The sequence below is a fragment of the Pungitius pungitius genome, chromosome 7 (genome assembly GCF_949316345.1).
Source record: "Pungitius pungitius chromosome 7, fPunPun2.1, whole genome shotgun sequence".
Classification (NCBI taxonomy): domain Eukaryota; kingdom Metazoa; phylum Chordata; class Actinopteri; order Perciformes; family Gasterosteidae; genus Pungitius; species Pungitius pungitius.
This window is the reverse complement of record NC_084906.1, coordinates 12,842,417-12,868,301: the sequence shown is the minus strand read 5'-3', so window position 1 is coordinate 12,868,301 and position 25,885 is coordinate 12,842,417. Positions and strand designations below refer to the sequence as shown.

General features: G+C 44.0%; 1 long non-coding RNA gene across 1 annotated transcript in view; it reads right to left on the bottom strand.

The window, feature by feature from the left end:
* Nucleotides 1–25,885, bottom strand: part of LOC119216848 (uncharacterized) — a 79,127-nt gene that overhangs the window by 20,768 nt on the left and 32,474 nt on the right. The window contains exon 2 of the long non-coding RNA XR_005120167.2: nucleotides 22,996–23,089. This is a non-coding gene — a long non-coding RNA (uncharacterized LOC119216848). The remainder of the gene's footprint in view (nucleotides 1–22,995; nucleotides 23,090–25,885) is intronic.

Sequence of the window (25,885 nt, the reverse complement as noted above, 5' to 3'; positions counted from 1 at the left end):
TTTTCTAAACTGTAATAAAGATTGGTTATAATAGGTCTTAATTATGTTTAAAAACCAAAACTTGTAGTATGTGCAAAAAGTACAGTCTACTCTGTATTCTGCTGGATTTGTACATGCCAAGGTTCAAACTACCATAGCTCCCATTCTCCAGTTGACTTTCAGTGGTTCACGTGGTCATTTGAAGACTGCACGAAGGTGGGTTGCAGCCTCAACCTGACAGCTGGGGCACTAAAGCCAACGAACAACATGGCCACACGAAGCGTTGCAGTGGCTACAGGTGAAATACTTATTAATACTTGTATGCCGTGCTACAATGCCGTGGAGTGCCACGAGGCCTCTGTGAGGCGGTAGGTTCAAAGAGGGCGCGGGTGTGAATATAGCAAGGTTAGCTTGAGTAATCGCTGCCGCGCCGTAGCACGACAACATTCCTTTCACAAGCAACCCTCACTTTGTCAACAGCTGTTCGCACAGGGCGCCTTCAAAGGGGTCCCATCTTCTTCCCCGAGACATCAGCACAATTGCCGCGATGCTAATCCAATGAAAGGCGTTCTCCGAGGGACTGACTCGTTCGACAGTGTTAAGTCCCTGTTTGTCAAAACCACGGTGTGCCGCCAAAGTTGAGCTGACGTGTGAAGGACAAGATGACAGCGTGACGGCGTCAGATGACAGTCACCGTCAGTGTGCGGTTATGGCTCCTCAGTGCTGGGGGGGGGATATGGGACCTGCAAAACCACTGCTCCCATCCCGCGAACAACCTCAGGCCACTGGCACCGAGACGAAAGAAGGGGTGGAAACCAATCAAATCGGATGATACTTGGGGCAGACATTTAATGGCAGGACTTAAGAAACCGAACTTAACAGTTATCAGTTTTTTTTCTCCAATTGTCTCAAGGTATAAGTCGGGTGCCAGCTAAAGATTAAAGCTAACGGGTAGATACCAACAACACTACATCCAGACATGACGTCAAACCCAGCAAATGATAATAACCCATCCTGACAAGACAATTAATGAAGGTTGCTGTGTTAACTCGATAGTGGAGCTCAAACCTCTCAAACTCTGTGAGAGTCCAAAAGACGACCTCCGAGGGCCATCTAGCCCCGTCTGCATACAGCCCTGCACAAAGCCCCCCGCCTTGATTGGCACGCCACAGTAACGACGGGTGGATGTAATACGTTAGGCCCAAATTCAATGGGAAACACTTTGTCATTGAATAGGCTTTAAAAGGAAGATCACAGCTGTTGAGCCTTTTGCTCACATTGTTCCAACCCTCGTTGGTAAAGGGGAGTGGAAGGGACACTTCAATAAAAAGGAAAAGCGGGGACGGCTTCTCCCGTCTCCTGGGCTATCCGGGCAGGTCCTTTTCAATGCCCTCACTTCCTTAGCCTGCAATTTGCTGAAATGCTAATCCGAGGACCCATTCCCACAAAAATGATCTTTTGAGGCCCACATCAAAATCCGAGGTCAAAATATTCGGCCTGTGAAACTTGTGTTATTGTCCAACTGTTCACTATCACCGTAGTACTTTCAAATTTCTTTTCTTTCTCTTTTCCCTCAAGTGCTTCCTCTTCCCTTGTTTTCATGCACTCTGATACTCCTTCTCAAGTCTTCTCTTGACAGGGCTGGCAGCCGCGGTCTCAGAGGAATCCATGTATCCACCCTCCTCCTTCTCCACCTCTTCCTCCTACTCCCTGCCCCCATCTCTCTCTCTCTCTCTCTCTCTCTCGTTCCTCGTAAGAAAGAAAAGAGCTCGCTTGTAAAGCACGCACACACGCAAGCACACACATACACACACACAAAAACATATCTGGATTCCTCTTTCTCACTCTTGTCTCGGTGTTGTGTGCCCACGCCGCCCGCGCCAACAGGTCAAGTGGATGCAATCGCCTCAGCTAACAACCTATGCCAAATCTGATCAAACGAGATCATGGGCTCTGGGTGGAAATATATCACACATTTGGCTGCTATTCAAAGCCAAAGTGCAAATTGGCTTTGTCGTAGGGAGAGCTCATTGGATGCCGGTGGGCAAGGATTTGAACTCTTGAAAGCATCTGAAGTGCATCAGACCCAATCTGCATCGTCAAAAATGAACAAAGGAATATTTTAAATTGCGTTGTATTGTACGTGGTTATTGAAGGGCAAAGTGTCCTCCTGTTTGTTATTCGAGATGTCAATTACAGCGTTGTTTGGCCAGCAGATAAATCGAGCTCAAGATGACTAGGGGCCAAAGTCACCTTCAGAGCGAGACCTGTGTGGGGGAGAGCAGCCGGCTGTGCTACGTGGTGGCAGGTGAATATGTGAGACGCTAATGGGCTGTGTGGGAATCTGATGGATCAGAATCAGCTTGTCCCAAACTGGCCCTCTCTGAACGCTACAAATAAACATGTCATGTTTGGAAGGGACAGCACCTCAATAACTGGTCAAATAATCACACACACACACACACACACACACACAAAATAGGTTTCAGCTGTGGATTGCGCACACAATATCAGATGAACAGACGTTTCGGTTACAAATGACAGGACGATCACAAACTAATACAGGCACATGCAGACAGTCCAGTATGTCTAAAAGGCACACACACACACACACACACATTCTCAGTTTGGCACTGGTGCGGTTAATGGAGTGGACACCCTCACATATTTACAAGTTTGTGCACCATTGTAGGTCCGATTACAGTCTCAGCAGAACAAATAAAAAGTCTCAAACTAAACTAAAAACAAGCACACAGTCAACGTTTTTTATGGTATGCCAGACATCAAAGTCATTAGCACACAGAAAATTATAATTGGTGCATATTTGGTTCTTGCAAACTTAGAATGTGAATTTGAAGCAGTTATATATATATATTTTTAGCACAGCTGCAGAGTTCAAATAGTGACAAATTGTACTCATCAGATACATCCAAATCCCCCTCTTTAACCATAAACCACAGGGGTCAAACCTATCTATCCATGACTCGTCACACAGCTGACGCTCTCTGGATTCCATCTCGTTAACAAAAGCAAAGCCTCGGACCACCACCGAACAGCATCTGCAGGCCTCTTTATGTCACACACACACACACACACACACACACACACACACACACACACACACACACACAGACACAGACACACATGTATGTAGGCCTCTGCAAGCCGTCAGTGTCACAAAAACACATGCACAGAGTTATCTTATGTTAGGAATACAAAGTTTTCCCAGACCAGTTTTGTATGCTGTAAATTTCACACAGAGGAGAGGAGGTGAAAAAAATCAGTACCTTTCGCGTGAAATTCCCGCCTTGAAGTGAGTGACGCACTTGAGGTGAAGGAAAATAGCTGACTTCAAAGAACAGCCCAGTTTCCTCAGGGTTCCTCCTGGCTACTTTTTTTTTAAACATACTATGTTCAGCTCCAGTCTGCCTGAGAGGCTTAATATTGGCTGTCAGTATGCAAAAAAAAAGTAATTGAGCAGTAAAATGTTACTCTTGAAATTTCCTCTCAACAGATTGAAGTCATTGCTTAGTGGCAAAGAAAATAACCTTCTCTTCTCAGCACTGATCGTCTACCACAACGCTATCATACATAACTAGTTATGTGCACGATTAGTCAACTAGTTGATTTTAGCGTTGCTACCATCTCTCGTCGGTACTGGACATACTTGTGAGTTGAACTATTTATTTTATTATTGCACCCAGTTACTTTTCTACATAAGGCACAGCTGTTGCTGTGGAAAGGCTCTCTGCTGTGATCTGAAGTGTATCATCTAAATACCTCAGATTTAGTTTGAAATTTATCTAAATCTATTATGGTTAATGTCTTTCTTATTAGCTTTACCAAGTTCAAAAGACTGTCACACGGATCTTCACCCGAGCCACACTTTGGAGGAAAATGCCAATACCCAAGAAGAATAAAGAAATGACAAACTGCCTTTGATGGAACATAAATATGACACCCCTGCTCATGCCTCATCTCCCCAGTTCCCTTTTAATATTCAGATCTCATTTGATGCAAACAGAGGCAAAGGCCAACATCCATCATGTACAAAGCTGCCTTCTTTCTTTCAGCCAGGCTGTCCTTCGAAAACCATGTCATTGCCATGCAATGCTCCTCAAGGCGTCAGCCAAACAAGACCCCTCTGTGATTTACAATGAAGGGGCCCACTTCATTATTAACTCAGAGGCTCACGGCCTGAGGGCCGGACCATTGCCTCCACATGGGGGTGGATGAAACAGGCAGCGGTTGGTCTCTCCGCGCTGTGCAACAACACGTTCCAAAAAATGATTGATATTGTTTGTAAGTGCAGGCTCTGGGCAAACTCAAGATTCCTTGTTGTTCTGAAACCATTGCTAAATTTTAACTGTGTGGTCAGACCAATGCCTCAATCATCTTCACAAAGTGAAACTAATCAATAACGCGGTTCTTTGTCAGAACTGCACAAATATGCACGATGTATTTTGGTGTAAACCTAGCTAAAGCATACCATCATTAATGCATACATTCTTAGAATAAGAACCTGGGAGTCTATGTGCCACAGTCTACTCAGTAGAACTTGGTTGGTTAATGTTGCACCATTAAGTCACATGGGTCGGGACTACACTTTAGTGCAATGTACCTCATACTGAATTGTAATCCGCACACAGTGCTTTGCCAACAAGGTAACTAAAGCTGAGTTGGATGGGCAGATACATTATCTCATTGGCTGGAGAAGTAGCCTCTCGAAGCCCTGGCACGGGCTTCAACCGCAGCATTTGGCAGTGAGGGGGAGGGGGTGGGGGGGGGGTATCTTAGTGATTGCAGAATTGGGAGCACCCACTGGGTGTATAAAAGACAGTTTGGCTGTAGTTTAAAAAAGCCACTAAACCCCAATCTGCTCCTCCCTAGTTTGGCCCTTATGGTATATCCCTGGAGGGCACAGGTTCAAATTCATTAGTGCTCCTTTATCTCCATGAAAATGGGAGACCCTCTGCTTTCCATCTACCTCCTGTTTCTAAGCCACAGTCTCTACTTCCCCTCTGCCCCATTCTCTCCCCTTTCTCTCTCGCTTTTCTTCCTTCATTGTTTCTGTCTCTCCCTTGTCTTCCACTACATTTAACCAAGGGCAAGCATGGTGGGGCTGTAAACAGCAACCCCCATTTCCATGCCAGACCTGCTTTTGTCTACCCTTCTGTCCCAGTGTTTTCAGCCCTACCTCCACCCTGTTGAGACTACAGATTAGGGGCTGTAACATGACAAATGTAGGAGAGGCTGCCTTTGGGGTGGGCGATGAATTTATCTCCAGCTAGTCCCTACTCATCCCTTTGGCTAGAGGACTGAGTCACAGCTGTAAACAGGGCGCATCGGTCCCTGGCTTAAAGTCCAACGCTTTTGTGCTCACATTTTACCTTTCTAGTGCCTTAGGCTTTGCCGACTCTGAGATCAAAATAATTTAGAGCAGAGGAACAGTCCAAATAATCCTAGCAATTCCAATATGGCTCCAGCACCTGCATTGTCTGCACCGCTAAGTAACTCTTGAGTCTCAGTGTCAGAGAACATAATCCTGATTAAAAAGAGATGGAGGCTGAGGAAGAACGACAACATAGCAATCAGAGATACCAGGCATGATTTGGAAGATTAGCACTCCCAGAGGGTGGGGGGCCTTGCTGCTGTCACCCTTTTGTTTATAAATCAAATCCATGCAGAATAATGATTTTGGAGATTTTATCTTTTGCCGTATGGTTTTTTTGGAGGAGGGGGAATATAACAAAAAACGACTCATTTTTTACTACTCTTCTTTGTTCTATAACGTAACAAGACGAAAAGAAAACGATTTAAGGACACACTTTTTCAGTGTTTAGAACCAAGAAATACTTGCTGTCAATTCTTGTATTTTAAAAACGGTGTCACTCATTATTGGATTTAGCTGCGGAGGTGTTTGTCCAGGTGGTCAGTAGACAAAGCGACAGCTGATTTGGTGACAGACAAAGTTGAAAGGGTCATGATGGAGAACCATCATCGCCCTGCTGTGAGAGGGTCACTATCATGCAGTTAAATCAGCATTTCACATTCACGCATGTTTGAAAGGGGCTTAACGGTACACTGAATTCACCGGTTCACGTTTCACAGTCCTGATTAAGTGAAAGTTCAGGAAAGCTGAAAAGAAAATAATTATACACAAGGCTGGTTTAATTTTGAGCAAACAGTCTTGGTAATATTTGCCCTACAGACAACGTTGCTAAACTGTTATCAGTATAAAGATGCAATTCATCATGTGTTCTTTTGTGTATGTACTTTCATTAACACACAGTGGAAAGCGACCTTTCCAAATCTATCATCCACACCAAACAAACTAAACATATTTTAGGGAAACAACACATCTTAAACTTCACAAAATAGCAAATAAAAACCAGGTTGCCTACTGTGTTTACGTCTCAATTTACATACAAATGTCACCTTATATATTTACAGGGGCAAGGGAAGGTTTTACAGTTCCCATGTGACGCGCTTGACAAACCTTTCTTCCCTGTCTGGGAGACAAGCTTGTGATGCAAAGGGAGATGGTAAGGAGAAACTCAATGTATTTTGCCTCTGGTGCCTTCTCTCTGTTTTCTTTCTCTTTTTTGCACCACTAGTATTCGGTAATTTGTGTATCCAGACCGGAGTACACGGGCTTCGCTTCCATTTCACTGAAAGATGAGGCACCATGCTGTTTGAGTTATAATTACTGAGGAGGCCTTATGATTTGGATTTTTGATCGAGGGTTTTGTTGTGTTGGGGGAATTATTAATACAATATAAATGACTGCAATGAGCCAGACTGCAAACGGAGAAGGCATGATAAGAACATGAGAAAAACAATCAGACAACAAGGATCTTCTAGGAAGGGAGAGGACGCCGTCATCTGCATACGAAGCAATCACCCCGCCTTACAAAGTCAGCTTATATTCCCAGAGATGCCCTGGGAGCTGGTTTTTGTGGGTAAGTGGCCCACATTGCCATTCTGCGCCATCTTTCATAAACCGGGACATGTATCCCCTAATGCATCGGGATGAACAATCAGCCTGACAGGCAGGTAGTTACTCCTTTTTAACCCTGGCTAGAGCTGAGTGATGCAACGGAACAGCAGTCTCTTCCCCCCCCCCCCCCCCCCCCCCTCACTGTCCTCTGTCTCTCTCTTCCTACCAGTGTCCTCCCCGTACCCTTCCTCGCTCGCTCATCTCTCTTGCTTCATAGCCGCCTGTTTCTTGCACACTCCCTCTGTTCATTATTCTCTTTCCTCTCTTTACCCCCCCCCTCCTTCTTCTTCTATATTCACCGGCTCCCTCTATATCTCTCTCTCTCCCTCCCAAAGGCCCATGTTTCCTAGCTTGCATTACACACAATTACTTCCATCCATCAATTATCTGCCTACTCCTCTTTAGCCCATTTCCCTCCTCCGCTCTATGACAACAACCCCCACTATCCCGCATACACATGTTTTATTGCAACCCCCATCTCTCAACTCCTAACCCTCGGGGCAGCCGAGTGTACCTCCCCAAACGCTTGTACTCCTTTCTCTTCCCCAAAAGCTCACCCGGCGTTTAGCCCCGCCTCATACCAGATGTCCCTAAAGTTTGGGTGAGGGTGTGCATGTGTGGATAAGGCAGGAACAAAAGGACAGGATGGTGGATTTGGGGAAAACGGATTGGTGGGTGTTGGGATCCTCTGAATGGGCCGTGGCATCTTGCCCGCGGCTTTCTGATCAGATTAAAAGCGTTTAGAACACACACTCCTCTTCCTCGTGAGTTAGCGCGGTGAGGAGTGTGGCCCTCCTTACTAGGTCAGCTGTCATGCACTTGAAACATGTATCCCCTCTCACTCTAACAAACCCAAGTTATGGTGGATTGCACAAACACAAACATTTTTGGAACATGATATCCTCGAACGCATCCTGCTCCACAGCCACGCGCTGCTTATTAGGTGGCTCAACAGGCTGACCTGGACCACTTAATTCCACCTGTTTGAACGCTTCAGGGCTCGGCCCCCTCCCCACTACCCCGTGTCTTAAACCTTCAGTGGGGTCAACCTACCAGGGCGCAGGCCTGCCCTTCCTGCCAGACCTAGTTTGCAAAGAGGAGGTGGATTAATACAGGAACAGCCCGACAGCAAGCATCAGGAGACAACCAGAGGAGATGCAGACTAAGAGATAAGATCAGAGATCCATGTGATGCCTGTCCCAGACACTGGGTGTTAATTACTTCTCACCATGAAACACCAGTACACATTAACTCCATAACCATAAAGACAATGAGATCAGGGTCAGGGGGGAAAGGAGCGTAAACGGGTGTCTGTAATAGAGCAGTGTTTGGTAAAAACTCCTCTCAAGGAGGAAGAGGAGGGCAGACTAGAAGGAACAAGGGAGTAGCAGGAATCTACAGCTGGGCTGCTTACTGCTAGTCTTCAAAAGCAGATTACTGTCAATTCATCAAAAGGAGCAAAACATTTTTGGAAAACTTGGAAGTTTGTGCTTGGTGAGCTTGGCATGCAGTTGATTGTAGTGCAAAATAGGCATTTAACGTGTGAAACTCATGTGTAAATGCACTCAATACACTTTTTATATTGGAATAAACACCCACTACAGCAGAAATGAAATATATACAGGAAAAAGAAAGCAAATTGGATCCAAAAGATATTTGCATATGGATGGAAGATTAGAATTATGCAACAGTGATGACTAATAACATGAGATAAGAGCATTTTACAAATGAGAAGTGTAAAAAAAAAAAAAGAGGACACAAATGAAGAAGAAAATCCAAGAAAAAACATTTAGTCTTTTACATGTGTCTTTTGCATAGCTTGCTCGATGTTCAGCGCTGACCTTTTGACTTCAGGTGTTAGTGATAATACAACTTCTGGGTGCTGCCCGGAAGCATCGTGGCCATTTCTCACCTCCAACAAGGTCCGCTGAAGACGGAGCTACACGTTTCAGACCCGAGGCACCCAGATGGTGCGTCTGAACTATTGGTCAATAATTCCTCTGCCAACCATCCAACTCATGGCCAGGGTGCAAATGGAGGTGTATTGAGCAAAAATGACACATCAGCCTCCGGTAGGTATAACCATGATGATACATCTTTTTGTTTTTTTCCCCTATTCACATGCTTGGTTCTTTCTGTCTTGGTCAATAATGCCACCCGAGGTGTAAATGTTCCCACATTTTCATCCAAAGTGCCCTACAGTGCTGACAGTGCATATTCAAAATGTTTCCAGGAACAGCACAAGATGTGTTTGCTTTTCACACAGAAACAAAGGGTTCATTGCACCGAACAAAAATGACCATCTCAGAAATACTATTTGGAGGAAAACTTCAAACAAAGCCAATGGTTAATTGGCGTTAATGTTATTCAAAATTGGTTGACATGGTAAGAATTAGTATTTTAATAGTCTACAGTCTGGTCTGGCTAAAGCAACACCATCTATGCTTACAGACTCTTAGACACAAAATGTTTCAGCCTTTAACGCTGCAATAATTCCATCTCCTGATAGCAGAAACTCCCCTGATCATATCTTCTTTGGCTCGATTTAAACAAGGTAACAAAAGTCGTTCTTGTAAATTTTGGAATCCAAACGAGGACCAAAGTGAACGACTTTAATGCATGGAAATGTTATTAATATGTTAATGAACAATTTGAGAGTAGAACACATCAGGTGCCGAACGAACTGCAGTCGACGTAAAGCAAAGACTACGGAGGCACAAGTAGGGCACATTGCTTTGTTAAAACTTAGTGGGTGACCGAATTCTTATTGACAACACACAGAGTGCTCAAGTGCCTGAAAAGTGTATAAGTACGGAAGACTATTGCATAACATAATCATAAAGCATCGGTAGCTTTACTTGAACCAATCAAATGCGTAACTGCTGCACGCACAGTAGGTTTGTATGCGTGTGGAACAATGTTAGCTGTTAAGAGGTTTTTATGCTTCATTGGTTACGTGTTTCCTTCATTGAGTCTTGCCCATCCTGGCTTTGTGGCAATACCAGAAAATGCACATGACGAGGGACGGCTAATCCACAAATCAAAAGGGCAAAGGAGGGGACACTTTACAAGACACACTGCCTCCTGTTTTCACAGCCAGACTAATTGCACCTCGAGTCGCTGGAAGTGCACTGATTTAGCACTCAGAGCATATTAAAATGAATAAACACAATTAGCTGTAAGTGCAACAGCGCCTCTGCACAGCGCACATTTCTCTCCACGACGACAGTCACTTCAGAACGGCTGTTATTAACTGTTTTGTTGCGTCAAGTGCGATGTGACTAATTGCAAAAAGCACTTGATGGCACCGAAAATGCTTCTAATTTGAATTTGAATAGCGTGAACAGGGCACTAGGTGGTACAACAAAATTGGGTAACCCGTGCAATTGTGATCCTAGAACAAAGAACATGGCAGAAATGTTTGCTGATGCTAATGTTTTACTGTCATTTTATAACCCAATAAAATGGGGTTAATTCAAGTGGAGAATGGACACAGGGCTTAAAGAGAAGTTATGAATCATTGTTACGCAGAAAAATACACATACATATATGTATTGTTTGTGTATGTGTCTGTGTGAATTCAAAAATGGAAAGTTTTCTCATTTTGACCATTGAGAGTGCGTTACTGGCGGCGGTAGGTTCCCGTCTCAGTGCGGCATCTGGAACATGTCTGTTGATAAAAGGCTTTGAACGTATCAAGAGCTCTGCTTGCTTTGCCTCTATAAAAATCCTAATAGCTTGAGTTGGTTCATGAAAAACAGACCCTTGATGTTAAGAACAAAAACAACATAAAACAGTGAAAGAGATACCACTGAAGTAAAATCCATTAGATTGGAAGTCAAGTCAGTGTGTGAGGTCTGTAGCTCTGGAAATCGCCCTCTCTTTTACCCTTTGATTCTGCTTTAAATGAGAGAGAGAGAACGCCCTGTCAACTCCGAGTAAATGACAGAAAACAGCTCAGAAAGTAATACTAGCAAAAGAAATGTCTTTCGAAACCCCCCCCCCCCCAAAGAGGACACTTCTCCAAGACCTCTGTACTTGGGGGAACAAAGCATGGCACCCGGGGCACAATTCAATGAGCGTGTCTTCCAAGTTACAGAGAAACAAGCTCCGGGGAGAAATCTAAAGTTGTGTCCAAATAAAAGAAGTTCTCATGGATGTAATGTTCCCCCCTGCTGCACCATCCTTTTTTGCGCTATTCATTACCACTTCTTGCAAGCTGCCGCTCACAACTGCATCGGTCAGCAATTTCTACAGGCAAAAAAAAAATAAATAAACGAAGGAGTGAAATTAAATACAACGGCACCTTGAAGATGCAGCTGTGACCGACACGCCAGTCACGCTCAGCCAACTGTTCCTGGCAGCCTCATCCGTGGCATTTTTTCCCTTCTTGCCCAGTTATTTGACAGTGATCGGGTTTGATAAATTGTTCAATTAAAGCCACATTAAGAATCCAGGAGCCACTCGACGCACAGCCTCTTGGTCTGCGTGTTGTCCAATTACTCTAAAGGACAAGAATCCTTCTTGCGACTGACAATCAACATGTGACTCTCATCACAAGACAAATGGGTTTATTTATGCAACCTGGCGGGCTGATTAAATACTGTAGTGCACAAATGGGGATTTGGAGCTCGAACATCGGTAAAGAAATATTTCAATTTCTACCAATGTAGCCAAGGTAAACAATAGAGTCAAATTAAAAACCGCTTTCTTCACGTTTTTTCCAGCTCCATACATTGGTGCCAACGGGCTGACCTCTGAAGTCTCTGAATTTTAAAAAGGTACTTCTTTGCTTTTTTTTCTATTGACAACAAGAACAAAAACACCACTGTTTTGCTTGTCTGTGCAGCAAGCCGTAAATGAGATCCATTGCCATTCTGTTTTTGGCTTGCAGTTGCTGTTGGGGTGGAAGGGTGAAGAAAGGAGGGGGGGGGGGGTATATGTTGCCCAGGGATGGTTTAGCCTTAAATGTTCTGATAAAATGTAAGATCCATTGCAATTGAAGTTGGACTCACATGAACTACCGCAACAAAAAAAGTCATGGCCTGGAGTTGAATCTAAACTTTCCACCACACTCAGACAACAAGATACTCCGTATGGCGACCGATTAACCGTAGAGACAAGAAGCAGTGGTGAAAAACTAACATATTCTGCCAACATCAGGGGAATGTCTAAAAAAAAAAGTTTTAACAAAACAAATCCGATCCATCACAATTAACTCCACTAAGACACTCAATACAGGCACACGCACACACACACAAGGCCACACACACTTCTACAGCATTACTGAGGAACAGGGGACCATTGATGGATATCTACAGGCGATGGGCTTCAAGTTCCTCTCCCCTTTTTAAAAAAAATAACCCCGTCCCCTCCTGGACTGCGGCTTCGCACAGAAAAGAGTGAGAGAGTCCTTTACCTGCATCGCATCATCATAACACGTCAACAAAGGCGACGAGTCGTTTGGGCAAAATGCCCCGAGAACGGGGGCTCCCTGCTTTGATTTAAACATGCACGAAAGTGAGGGGACCTGCGCATTCATTAAGGCTGGATCACCGACTCTTACAGGCAACGTAAAGAAACCACGTTTACAAACCAGCTCCACTCTAAAAAACAAATCCAGCTCCACAGGAGAGAGCAGTAATACCTTCTTCTCCCCCCCCTTAGCCCCGCGGACTGGCAAAGGGTTAAAAGAAGAGTTCACGCGTTGTCTCCAGTCACGTTAATTTGCCGTGGTTTATAAATAAACGCTTTTTCAAACTCATATCGTATCAAAAGTTAAGGAGTCGTAGGTTAAAAGTTGCAAGCACTTACTTCCACGCGCAGGGAGAAAAGTATTTGTGGGACTACCCCGCTTTTAAATCCGTATTCGCTGTGGGTGAAGCGGTCGTATTCCTCCAGAAAAAAAAAAGAAAACTGTTACTTTCGCATCCAAGGAGGGTGAAGAAAAAAAAAGAAGGTTTTACTTCAGTTTCCCGAACAGCCAGAGCAGTCACTTGTTAACGGGGGGGGGGGCATGAGAGAATGAAACACTTCCAATATTCCCCGTCTGCTCGTATTCCTTTGCCCGAACATCAGACGCTCGGAGACCGAATAGAGGAAATGTAACCCCCTCTATAATAATCCGTGCGCGACACCGCCGCGCGCGGCTCTCCAAATGTGGTAGAATCCCTTTATTGGTGCCTACCGTTATCTCCGCGTCCCAGGTTTCTGGTCCCTTTCTTCCCAAATCCGACTCGTACGGTTTGGGGGGGAGACAGGAGTCAAACGCGCGCCCCCCTCCTCCGCCTTCACCCTCCCTTCGGTTGCAGCGAGAAAGAAAAAAAAAAAACACGCGAAACCGTGTGCTGCGTTCAATGACGCCTCATAAACTTCGTCTCTTGACTTCCCCCTGAATCGTAAATCCTGCCGCTCGGTGCGTTCATGTGCGTTTAGTCGGGAATCATAACCCAATGGGGCATATAAAGAAAGGAGCTACAGCGGCTGAGCTTTTATCTTCATAAATCTAGGCTGCAGAACGAAGAGGAGACAAATATGCAAAGCATTGAAGTCGTGAAGTAAAGGTCTGAGAAGAAAAACACGGGGGTTTTGCTTCTTAAGATTTTTTCTGGCCAACAAACTGAAGCTAAAGTTTCCAACTTATTTGCACTAAAAAGATTTCACTGAAAAATCACTGATTCCCATTTAAATGTAAACATAGTGTTCCTTTAGCCAAACCAGAATATAGACAAACAAACAAAAAACATAACATGTTAACGCTTTAAGTTATTATGAAGAAAGTAGCCACTATCCATCTAGTTCCATCATATATATAAACATGACACATATTGACATATAGTCTCTGAACTGCACTTCAGCTGAAATAGAAGGCTGAAGCAAATATTCTGTGACCTTATCAAAATTGGGAAAAGTTCATTAAAAAGTAACTTTTTAATGAACTTTTCCCATATATATCTATTGCTATCAGCAGCCACTCTACCGTGTTATGTCCCGTATACCCTTGTTGCCATTTAAATTTGAAAGCAAATCAAATTAGAGGGAGTTATCTTAATTTCAGTGATAATACATTTATATTATTTGTTATTATTTTCAAATTTTCAAACATGAGCTACAGTAACAATAAATATCAATATAGTAATGAAGTAATGATGAAAGATAAAACAACTGTTGGTTCATCCTACTCTCAGTTTGTTAGAAGTGAGTAGGGATGTGGACCTGATTCCATCACATTGGCTTTGAACTGGAGCAGCGACTCTCATTGGCTGGAAGAATTTGAATTTGAATAGTGCCGATGATGTCTGTTGTCCAGTAGGGAGGCAAAGCTCAAGAGACACATCAGTCCCTTGACCCACATTGGCTCTGCTAAAATGTGATCACCACTGTAAATGTACATCTGACTACATTGAATAAAAGTTTTTAGAAGCATTAGCATGTGTAGCTTATGTGATTTAAATATGTTTTTTATGATTTTATGATGATTGTTTATGTGTTATATGTTTTCTGTTGGTCGTACTTCACAGTATTTTCAGAAACTTTCTCTCTTCATCAATTTCAATTTCATTTAAATTTCATTGGACTGTTTTTTAATGTCACATGGTAGTGGAAGTGACTGTCTGATTTGAGTTAACTACTAGCCCCAAAATGCTGGTAGCTGGCTATGTCACCATTCCGGAGCATTTAAGGACCACGGTGTATGATGGGAAATTGTCGAAAGTAGATTGAATTAGGACGGGGTTACATTTTGTGAGGCACAGTGCTTAAAATGAAAGGCCTCCCCTGCCCAAGTGGAGAGCAGCAATACATTTTGTGTGAACTTTTCAAGGTATGAGGGAAGTAATGGATGGGAACAGGCCCTTTTAAAAAGACCCATCTTAGCTGTGTGTTGGCAGAAAGCCATTCTGAGCCACAGGCTATCGTCCACTGCCCTCTTTCTGCACTTTGTCTAAAACCCAGCGTGACATGTAACACACCATAAAGGCGCTGGAGAGGGGTGCGAAGGGCGGTTGTGTGTGGGAGGCAGGGGGAGTGTGTGTGGGTGGTGGGGGGGGGGTGGTCTAATCAATTTAACTGGCAAATAAAAATCATGTGTTTGTGTTACGTGGATTTTTCCCTCGGCTTCCTTTTCACACTGCGGCCCCTTTATTTAATCAGGTCGGTAAATCCTAGTGGCAACCCGGAGCTCTCACCGCCATTCCCCTGGTGGTATGAGCCTTAACATGGTAAATTTCACTCGGGTAGGGAAATGCGCTCGATGGCCGAGGCTAGTGCTTTAGAAGGATAAAAAGAGCACTTACCGCCTGACATGTGCAATCCATAACAGAATAATGAGACTCCTCCACACTGCGAGCTCTCGTCCGCCGCTCTCTCCCTCTGCACTTTTTTGTTTTCCCATCGCGAGTGTTCGTGAATGCCATGTAAATCCAGAGAGCGGAAGATGTGGCGAGCGCCCGAGGGAGAGCGCTCCGTCGTTCTTGTTACCGAATTGTGTAACAGCATGTACAATGCGAAAGATTCACCAAGCGTCCAGCGAGCCTTGTTGAAACTACTGGCCTCCTTCTGTCAGCTGTTATGTCTACAAGTGAATGTGATCCACACCACCATGTCTACTCATCACTGTTCTCAGAAGATGCTGGAACACCAGAAGAAAGAAAGCAGTTCAGGCGAGAGAAGGAGCTTCTTGAGTCACACAGTTGTACCTCGTCGCTGTGTGTGCGATATTTTAAAGGTCTCTGTTCCTTCCATGTGCCATCGCTCCGATGAACAGAAGTGTCAAAATGCAAAAGCCAACAAAAGAATTTGTGAACGGGAAAATGTAGCTCGTCTGAATCTAAATGCATTATTGTCTTGCCACTTGCCACGTACTGTTTTTAACTCCATGTGAGACTATTAAAAAAAAGAAAAAACCCTCCTTACTGTCTCCCTACCCCTTCTCCGTTCATCTGTCACCCCAAGGGGCTGAGGCACAATCACCTCCGATAGCAGCGGGCCATCGCTCACTCTGTCCCTCGAGGCGACAGCCCACTTACTGCCAGCTCACGCGCAAATGGGGGACATTTCATCACCCCCCACCAAAAACACAATTAAAAAAACACGGTGCGCGGCCGTCTTGCGGCCCTCGGGAAGCCCTCCCCAGTCCCAACTCGAGTTACTCCGAGCCTGCTTCTGCTCCTCCGATATTTACTCTTCTTGTGTCTGAGGGGGTGTCAGCACGAGTACGAAAGTAATATGTGGTGTTTCACCACTGGGGAATAAACAAAGAGAGGAAGTGAACCAGCGCCCAGTGCTTATCCATCTCTCTCCGGTGGAGGAACCTCCACCTTTGGGTGGGCACGTGGCCTCAACAGTACGCTGATGAGTGACTGCGCTCTTGGCTACAATGCTGTTCTCCCTGGAAGCCAAAATGGAGGAGAGTATGCTGGGGTTTCTGTTGATGGGTGATGTGCCCAACACACACACACACACACACAAGCACACATGCTGTACACACCCAAATACGCACACACACACAAACAGCACAGCAGAGCAAGCAGGAAAACAGGGCAGACTGACGGCTATTAGAGTGCAGTGATGCTCCCTCTTATCTCCCGACATGATAGAGATCTACAAAGAGCTTGAGAGCGATTATGAATTCATTACCTTGATACACATGTGAGCACGGCAACAGACAGGAGTTTGAGAACGGTGGCTGAGCTCGGTGGGTGTACCAGAAGGGGATGGGAACGTAAGGAATTACACGCTGTTGGGTAACAAATACATCTGACAGCCCTCTTCTGCACTTTTAGGAGCTCGTGAAGGCGCCTCTGCAGTGCGTTTCTCTGTAAAATACACGCATGTGTTTTATGCTGGGAGTGCAAGTTTCAAACCGTACCTTCTAACAGGCCCTTTTCAGTCTGTCACTTTTAATTTGCTGCGGTTCAAACATTCTCACAACATGCTCCATTACTGTTTTTCCCCATTGATAAAAAAAACATCTTTGACTTGTGTTTTTATTTATTTTTTTACTGATAATTTTGCTCTGCTTCTCACTGGGTGTTCTGAATTGTTCATTCTTTATGGAAATGTGTGTCCTGGTGTTGCGTATCTATACTGCAAATGCATCCTGGCAGGATTACATAATTATACTCCCACGTAGCAAGTCTAACAATGGTCTTTGTGCTGAAGACATCAGATAAATACCTGGATTACAGGGTGTAATTTAGTTCATTGCATTATAGTCTCTATAACCCTTGGGATTTTTAGCAGACACTTACTTCTGACTTTTTTTGGATTCTCCTGCATTTCTTTAACTGGCTCCCTCTTAATATGGCTTTCTCTATGAGCCCGCAGCTCTGTTGAACTCAACTCACATTTGGAGGTGGAAGAGTGCAGCTAAAGAAACCAAAGAATTACAGAAGAAAGAGCTGGGAAAGAGGGGAAAGATACATGAAGGCAGACAGAGAGGCAATGCTTTAAAGTTGTGTCTAGTGAAAACTGTTGAACAAATAAGTGTTTTTTTATATTTTGGCCAATGCAGCAGTGTGCTTCACTTTCCAAGTTGGCATTACTGGACTGAGCAGACAGTTAATTTAACTGTGAACGTTGTAAACCACGGAAGGCTTCCTATGTTACGCTGCTGTGTACCATGTGTGGTGCTGGACCAGTATTTGCAGAATATAATTCATGATCTTTGAGAGTGTATTTATGTATTAACATGTCATCACGAGTTGTGTACGTGTGGCGCCCCGTGAATATGTCTTTTGTAAATATGTAGGCTTCTGAGTGAATTGAATGTGCTGTGTGTGCAAATGTGTCCTTCTCGTGCGTAGATCCGTGCATACGCGCCTTTCAATGTATGCCATTGTATGCGGCGTACTGCGTGCGAGTGCATTTCAGTGCCTCTAACACAGGTCCCCGCGTGCCTGGTGCCATGTGCAGATGTAAGTGTGCCTCGAAGCAAGTGTCTGTGCACGCGGCGCGAGTGCGTGTGCATTTCTGTACAGCAAAGAGGCGGGTAAGGCCGCGGAGGCCAGGAGTGATGAGTGATGCCAGAGGTGGTTTTGTGCCGACCCCTCCGCTGGCTTGCTGGCGCACTAATGGCCTCCTCAGTGGGTCGGATGACCGACTTGCTGGCTCTCAGTGGCTCCGTCTTCCTTATTTGGTAGTGACGGGTTGGGGTGAGGGGGGGGGGGTGCTGGCGATGGATGGTTGGTGGATGGGCGAGTAGCGGTGCTCTGTTTACACGTAAGTTCAGGAGGTCAGAGCGCCAGAGTGTCATGGAGCAAACACAGATCACTTAAAGACAGTAAGGGAGCGCACGAGTCATTGCTTTACTGCCTGCAGCTGGATGGATCGGGTAAGATCCGCCGTGAAAGACTGTGATGGAGTGTGTGTGTGTGTGTGTGTGTGTGTGTGAGAAAGAGCAAGAGGAGAAGAGGGTGGATGGCACTATATATTTTGGTGGAAGAAAAAAAAGATACAGGTAATTTAGAGACACACACACACACACACACACTCCCATGTCTCTTTCCCCTCTCTTGCTCTCAGGCCCTGGACAGTTGAGGGGAGTCAGTGGAAAGGAAATTAAAGGCAACCATCCTTATAGTTTTTCTCTTGTCCGCTTGACTGCCTGCATGCCTGCCTGCTTGCATGCCTGCGTTCCCTGGGCAATGTTTATGCTGTGCCCTGCCCGGGACAGAAAAGATTCGCCCACACAGCACTGTGCTCTCAACCAGAACCTAAGTATGTCTGGCAAGCCCGAGCCACGGTCCCATTCACTCTCACTCCTCTGGATTAGGCCTCACGGCCTGGGGCAACACAGCAATGACTGCATTAATAGACCTAAGATAGCATCTCTGCACCCCACCCTAAAAATATTTACCCGTCTTTCATATCGGGACACATCAGCAGGTTGTTTATTTCCACCCTAAGTTTAGCAGGACAGTTTTCAAACTACTTAACAGGTTGTAAGGAATGGTGGTTGAGCTGGACTGATCACGGAGAATCTGATTTGATTTCAGATTTGAGCCACAATGCAACCCAGTGGAAAACTGTACTGCCATTATGATATAAGACATTTAGAAAAGAGGACCTTTAAAAATGAATCGTGCTGCATAGCTTTCCACCATCACTGTGAGGAAAGTGTAAAGACAAAATATTTCATTCCCAAACGCCATGAAATTACATACAGTGGCATTATCAAATTATACCTCCAAAGTTGAGGTCAATTTAAATGTATTTATATGCCGCAACGAATAAGTGGAGTGCATTAAATTGAACAACGCTAATTCAATGCTGCACTTTTTGTCTCCCTTTTACGATGTACATTAGGGGTGTTATCGGTGTGATATTAAAGAACCTGTCGAACTCCCCGTGCAACGCTACGGATAACACTGCTCTGCGAGAACACAATGCCTCTTGACGCCAGCTGTGAAGATTAGCAGAACTTTGTTTAATTGTGCTGCTAACATCTTCGGAGCCGTGCACTTAAAAGCTGCTGCTCTCTCTCTTCCTTGGAGAATTAAATGCTCAGCCAACACTCGCGGCTGCCTTTGTGTTCAGCTGCAAAGGCCTCAGGGATTTGTCCACGTCAGGTATGCTCAGAGAACCCGACCCTACCCTGAGCACGCAACAACTCTAAATGTCAGATGAATCTTAAAAGGTACGATTTTGACAAAATGTAGAGAACATCCACAAACAGTGGTGGGCTGATGCATCAAGGGTTTCTTTAATGTTCAAAATGACTGTGAAAAATATACACACTAATTCAAATGGATGTGCCTTCAACAAGCAACAACTTTTCTCACTACTTGAGATCCCAAACCATGGATTGGCGGGGAAATAAGTTTTAAAATTTGGCGCTTACTTTGTATTTTTGTTCATCCATTTCCCTCGCCTCAAAGTCAAACGGCGTTTTGAATATTCCTTTTTTTTAGATTATTGGAGAAAAGTAAAGAGAGAAGATATAGATATAGAAATTTACATACAATACCTCAGAATTTGTCAAATTAGAAGATTTCATTTTTAAAGGTTGAAAAAATGGCTAAATTAAACTACAAAATGTATTCACAGCAAACAACAATCCACCATTAGCTTTGTGGTGGTGACGGGAAGCCATTTAATTGTGGTGAGGTTTACTTATGGTGTGATTTTTGGTTCTGGCAACTGCAATGATGCTTCAAAAATGATCAATATCCTCCAAATGTGTTATTTTGCACCACTCGTTAGTCAACTTGTCCAATTAAAAGGTCCCCTTTTATAGGTGTATCTCATCTTAATTCCAAATAAGACTTAAACCTGCTGGCAAACTGCAATCTACACTAAAGACCTTTTCATAATGCACGTCCGAAGGTATTGTTTAATGGTGGTCCAACCTGCAGGAGCATAATCAAATTGTTGTCATAATTCCTATAATAATATAGTTAGGCTCAGATTTTTCAGAGACATGTGGACACGTGTTTTATCTTTAGGCGATCAAGCACATTAACCTCCAAGGAATGCAAAAATGCAACGATCCAATCTAATTTTTAATGTGGAGTGTGGGTGTAATGTCATTCCTGGCACAAGGGGCTTTTTTAGTGCCATTTCCTTATTCCTGTATTTGTGCTGATTTTCAAATGTTCCCTTCTTCATCTTATTGCAGAATATACTTTTAATATGTTTTTTTGCTCTTAATGTCTAGGACAGACTGGAAATGACATGCATGGATCTAAACATGCGGCCACTGTGGTAAGGTCCTTGAAAATTGAGCCCAGAACACAAGCATTTTATTGCCTTGGCAGAAACCTTTGTAATTTGTAATGCGTAGGGATAGAACGAAACAACATTTTACTCTTGACATTTAGAAGTGGAATAGATTCCACCTGTCCCCCTCAGGACAAGTTGTGACAACCTGAACATTTAAAGAATAGATCAGTAGATCATTTCCAGCCACAATAAATTAGATTCGATTAGATTCAACCTTATTGTCATTACACAGAGTACAGGTACTGAGGCAACGAAATGCAGTTTAGCATCTAACCACAAGTGCAAGAGAGCAGATAAAGTGCAGAGTACATGTGGTATATATAAATAAGGGAATATGTACAGGGTGCAAATGTATATGGAGCAGAAAATGTGGTGCTTTTGTGTTTTCATGTTCAATCTATGAATATATTAATCAAACCTGTTAACAAATAACATTGAAAATCCTCTGAAATGATTTTTGCTGATGTGTAAATGTCACACAGTGAGGCAGCAAACCCCATTTCGCAGTCAAATGAAGTAGTTCAACAAGGCCTCACTATCATCGCAGCCCAATGTGTTGAATACAGCTGTTATTTCATCAGGCTGGTGGCCTCTGGCAGTGAGGTGAACAGGAGCGAGCCGCCCTCCTGCACATGGAAAGGGGGGGGTCTGCAGGACTGACTGACCTGACACCCACTGGTTCACTCTCATCCACAGTTTCTGCGTGTCTACCGCCCGGCCAGCAGCACCGATAATCAAGTTACGATATGGAAATGAGGATGGGGTGTGCAGTGTATGTAATGGCCGTACACTCAACTTTGGAACATTTTTCAGATCTGAAATAAACTATCCACTAGACTGGGGCAGCGGAGACGACAACCGAGCGATTACATTTTGACCTGGTGGTTTTATACGTGGATGATTCATCTACGTGGACATACAGTGCACACATTAAATAAATTAAAATGATGGGATTGAATTCCAAAATGAATAACCACATTCATATTACAAAAACAGGGACTACTGATGAATAATTAAAAAAACAGAAAATTGTATTCTGAACAACTTTGGAAGTAATCTTGTTATAATGTTGCAATGCACTTAATAAATTGTTATTTATATAAATTATTAACCAAATTGTTTGTGTCACAAGCTGTGGGGTTTTACCCTGTTAAAGAGTGTTTGTTGTGGGTCATTTATTGTTGTTTTAAAAGTTATAATCAGGACTCAATCTCAACACAAGTAAGACAAACAGCGTTTCAACCGGTATACCGCCCAGCCCGGTGGTTCTGCAGCTTTCCAGGTCTGAAAACCACCATTTCAGTTAGCTGAATAAAATCATTGGAGAAGAACAGGAGGAGCTCCTCAGTGGCAGCTTGCTGTGACAGGTAGATGATAGCTCTCTCTCTCACTCTCTCTCTCTCTCTCTCAGCTGTCAATACAGAGGATGGGTTTCGACAGTTTACCATGCGTCATGTAATGTTGTTTGTTAGCCAGAGGAAATGAGGACCCGTGGTATCACATTCCTACCAAACTTCAATAAACGCTTACACTGTTCTGTGCTGATTTTTGCCTCAGAAATATCTACATGAGTTAGCATGAAATATACAGTAAGAATACAACGCACTGACATTATTGACTAAGAAAATGAATCCATTTTTTTAAAAAGCTTTCTATGGGTGTATCCATCTGCTGTTTTGAGGCATTGCTTCATGGGCACTGTGAGAGTCCATTAATGAGACAAAAACATTTATGTTGTCTGAAATTTCTTAATTAGGGGGGAAAAAGATCCACTGTCAAACCTGACTATGGGAATTTGAACATAAAAATGGCTTGCCTGCTGAATAATTGAATGGAAAGTTTCATTTTTTAAATGGATTTAACAATATTGAAGTTTTCCAGTTGCTCCGGATTAAATACCATCTCCTGCGGTGACCAACCCGAGAGGACAAGGATGGAAAATATCTTATTCAGATAGGTTTATGCCACTCTATCAATCAAAAATCATTAAGTCACACAGAGATAGAAAGAAGGAACAGAGGTAGGAAAGGAAAGGTCGAGGAAGAAGGTAATACAGTTCTGAGGATGATAAAAAAAAAAGCATAGAGACCTGTTCATAGTTGTAGATATAATGAATCCAAAGGTGTCAACGTTTAATTCCTGTTGCAGTTTATCTGAATGACATACACTGACCCAAATGTATGGAACTTTATGCAATACCTTATGCAAAATGGTCTAAATTTGATGAACTATTGACAAAATGACTTTCCTTATTGGCGGTGCACTGTGCAGAAAGAAATTAGGGGCCCACTTACAACTGGGTTGTTTTCAAAACCTCTTTAGCTTCATATCTTCAGCTGCTCCCCCGGCTTCAACTTCTTCTTCTTCTGGTTACTGGTTCACTTGCACCTTTATAGTAGATAGAAAGAGAGGGAGTAAAGTGGAAAGAAGGAAAATGAAAGAGAAACATTAATGAAAGAGACTACTAAATGAACGGCCTCCCCTGCAAGTGTTAGGACGGGGAATTCAACAAACGCACAGATCAGTCTCTCTCTCTCTCTCTCTCTCTCCTCTTCGCCCTTTGTGTCCGCAGGACGACAGTTCTCGGGCAAAGAGGAGGCTTGCCGCTGATTGCCCGAGAGCAGCGGAGTGCAAATCTGCATGAAATCCCTCCTGACTTTTTTTTTTATCTTCTTCATTTTCTCCTACACATCTCTAATGAGCTTAGTTGGGATCTGTGGGAGTGTAGTATGTGTGTGGGTGGGTGCACAAGCTTGTTTGGATACATTAACTCAAGAACAGATCCATACGTTTATGCTTTCTTTAGCAGTCCGCGTTTCACGGTGCACTTTTTTGGTGATTATTCTGGCATGGTACAAGTACTTGTGTGTGTGTGTGTGTTTCTATGCATCTAAAGGTGATGTCCACTGTACGCTAGCCTCACTCAATATTCAGCCAATACTCTCGGTCAGGTCCGCAGTTGTGGGAAGCCGTGAGTCCACCCTAAGGAGCTTCCACCGAGCAGCCGAGGAAGGTTATCTCCAGTGAAAGGTCAGAGGAGCTCATCATTACCTTGCTCCCAGAGTCTCCTTCTAGATAACGATGTCAATATCGTTGCTGGAGTGGGCGTCAGGGGCATGATCAATGAATACGTTCACTGAGGTTCTAGTAGGGGAGCCTCCTCAAGTGGAGTAGCAGCGTTTTTTTTTGGAGATTTCAAAATAGCTGAATTTTGACTTCATATTACTTGATACAATATTTATGCAAGTTCTGCATACTGAGAGATGAAATCACTATGCAGAAAGTGTGCAAGTAATGAGAGCACATAATTCATAGGAAGTGCAAATGCAGTGCCTGTGCTATGATATCATTTTCCACAAGGCATAACATCATAAACTATGCGGAATGTGAGTCCTAAACAATCAAAATATTTGCAGATTGCACAAAAACGAGATATTAACCAAAATGAAATAGTTTACCCTCTCAAAAAGGCATTATTAAGACAGCTCCATGCTGTGTTGCAGGCAGCAGAACGGAGAGCAAATTCAACCTGATGTGATGGAATTTTCTCCGCCCCCCTTAGTCTTTGACTCATGAACTGCACGCTGCTTGTAGACAGTCTCCCATCACCCTCTGTCTGTCCAACAGTCAACATGATCACTAATTTTGAGAGGCCACTTGGGTCAGGTCAGCCCTCGCCACCCAATCATTGTCAACAAACAGGATGTCTGCAGTAGGATCCCCCCTGACTGAGAGTAGAGATCAACCTGTACGTCTGTGTGTGTGCGTGTGTGTGTGTGTGTTACCACATGGGTTTGTGAACATGCTTTAGAGTGAAGCTCAGTGAAAATGTGTTTTATTGTGACGGTATCAATGTGCGGGTACTAGAGTGAATAAATAATTTTACATGAGGGGAGTTGGACAGCCAGCAGCATTGGTTTGCTGTGGTTGTGGGAAAAAAAAGGGTCTTGAAACACACACAAAATGTGCCTGCTGGATACGCACGAGCATCGATGCGTCTGGCAGTGAGAGAGCGCAGGAAAGAAATGAAGGCACATTCTGCAATGCTTCAATCACCCACGCGCTCAGCTGCCAAGAAAAGGGTGGGGGAATTTGTTTAATGTACAGCATTTATTCACTGCACACACGCTGTTCGACTACCGCTTCCTCCGTCGCATGAGACACTCCCTGAGCTGGGCGAGTCGCCATTAATAAGCCGGAATGAAGCGTTTGCAAGACAGCCCCTCTAGCAAAAAACTCCCTCTAAATGAACTAACGTACTGCAAGTGTCACCTGGTGTCCCCGTAATAACATGCAGGTGAGAGGGCGATGCTCAGTTTCTTTTTTTTTTCTCTATGGATAAGGGGTTAAGTTGTGCTCTGTCCACTCATGTGAAAAATTCAGCTCCGGTTTGTTTTCTCATGACCCTGCAACATATTGGCATTGAGTTTAGTCATCGTGCTGAGACAGATGGCCGAGCATCATGGTGCATGGCAAATTGGGGAATGAAAACATGCATGCTCAGAAATGGACCCATGTATTTTCTCTCCGGCAACGTGACCACACAGGGTACATCCAGAATGAGAGAAAAGGGAAAACATTCGGACTGGTCTACAACAGGTGTAAAAAGAAAATGTCAACATGACACTTTTTTTCTCTTTGAAATAAAAAAACGTTGCCATGGTAGCACCTTGTGTCTTCATCCGACCCGAACGCACTCATCTATTTACTCCCCGTCGTTCGGATGCAATTAAATACAAAATCTTCATCACAGTAAGGAGAAAAGAAAGAGAACAGGGAGGCAGAAGGAAGCGCCTTTGAAGCACGAAGAAGGTGGGAGTGGAAAGGCGTGCGAGAAGATGTGAGGTTGAGCTAAACAGAAGGGATGTGTCAAGGAGAAAGTAACGAGAGGAGAAGTGGGAGGTGGCAGGAGGATGGGCTCAGAGACAGGAGTGCAGGCAGTGACAGGCGGAGGGGAAGACAAGTCAAGAGAAGAGAGGAGGAGTCAAGAAGGGACCAGTTAGAAGGAGAGAAAGCGACAGGTGAACAAAAGCCAGGGGAAGAGACAGAAGGGGAGCCGGGCAAGGAGAGAGGAAACTCAAGTAGGAGAATCAAGTGAGAGCAGAGAGGAGCGGACACGAGAAGCGATAATGGGGGGTAGAGACAAAGGAACAAGCCATGAGGAAGACAGAGGGGAAGAGAAAG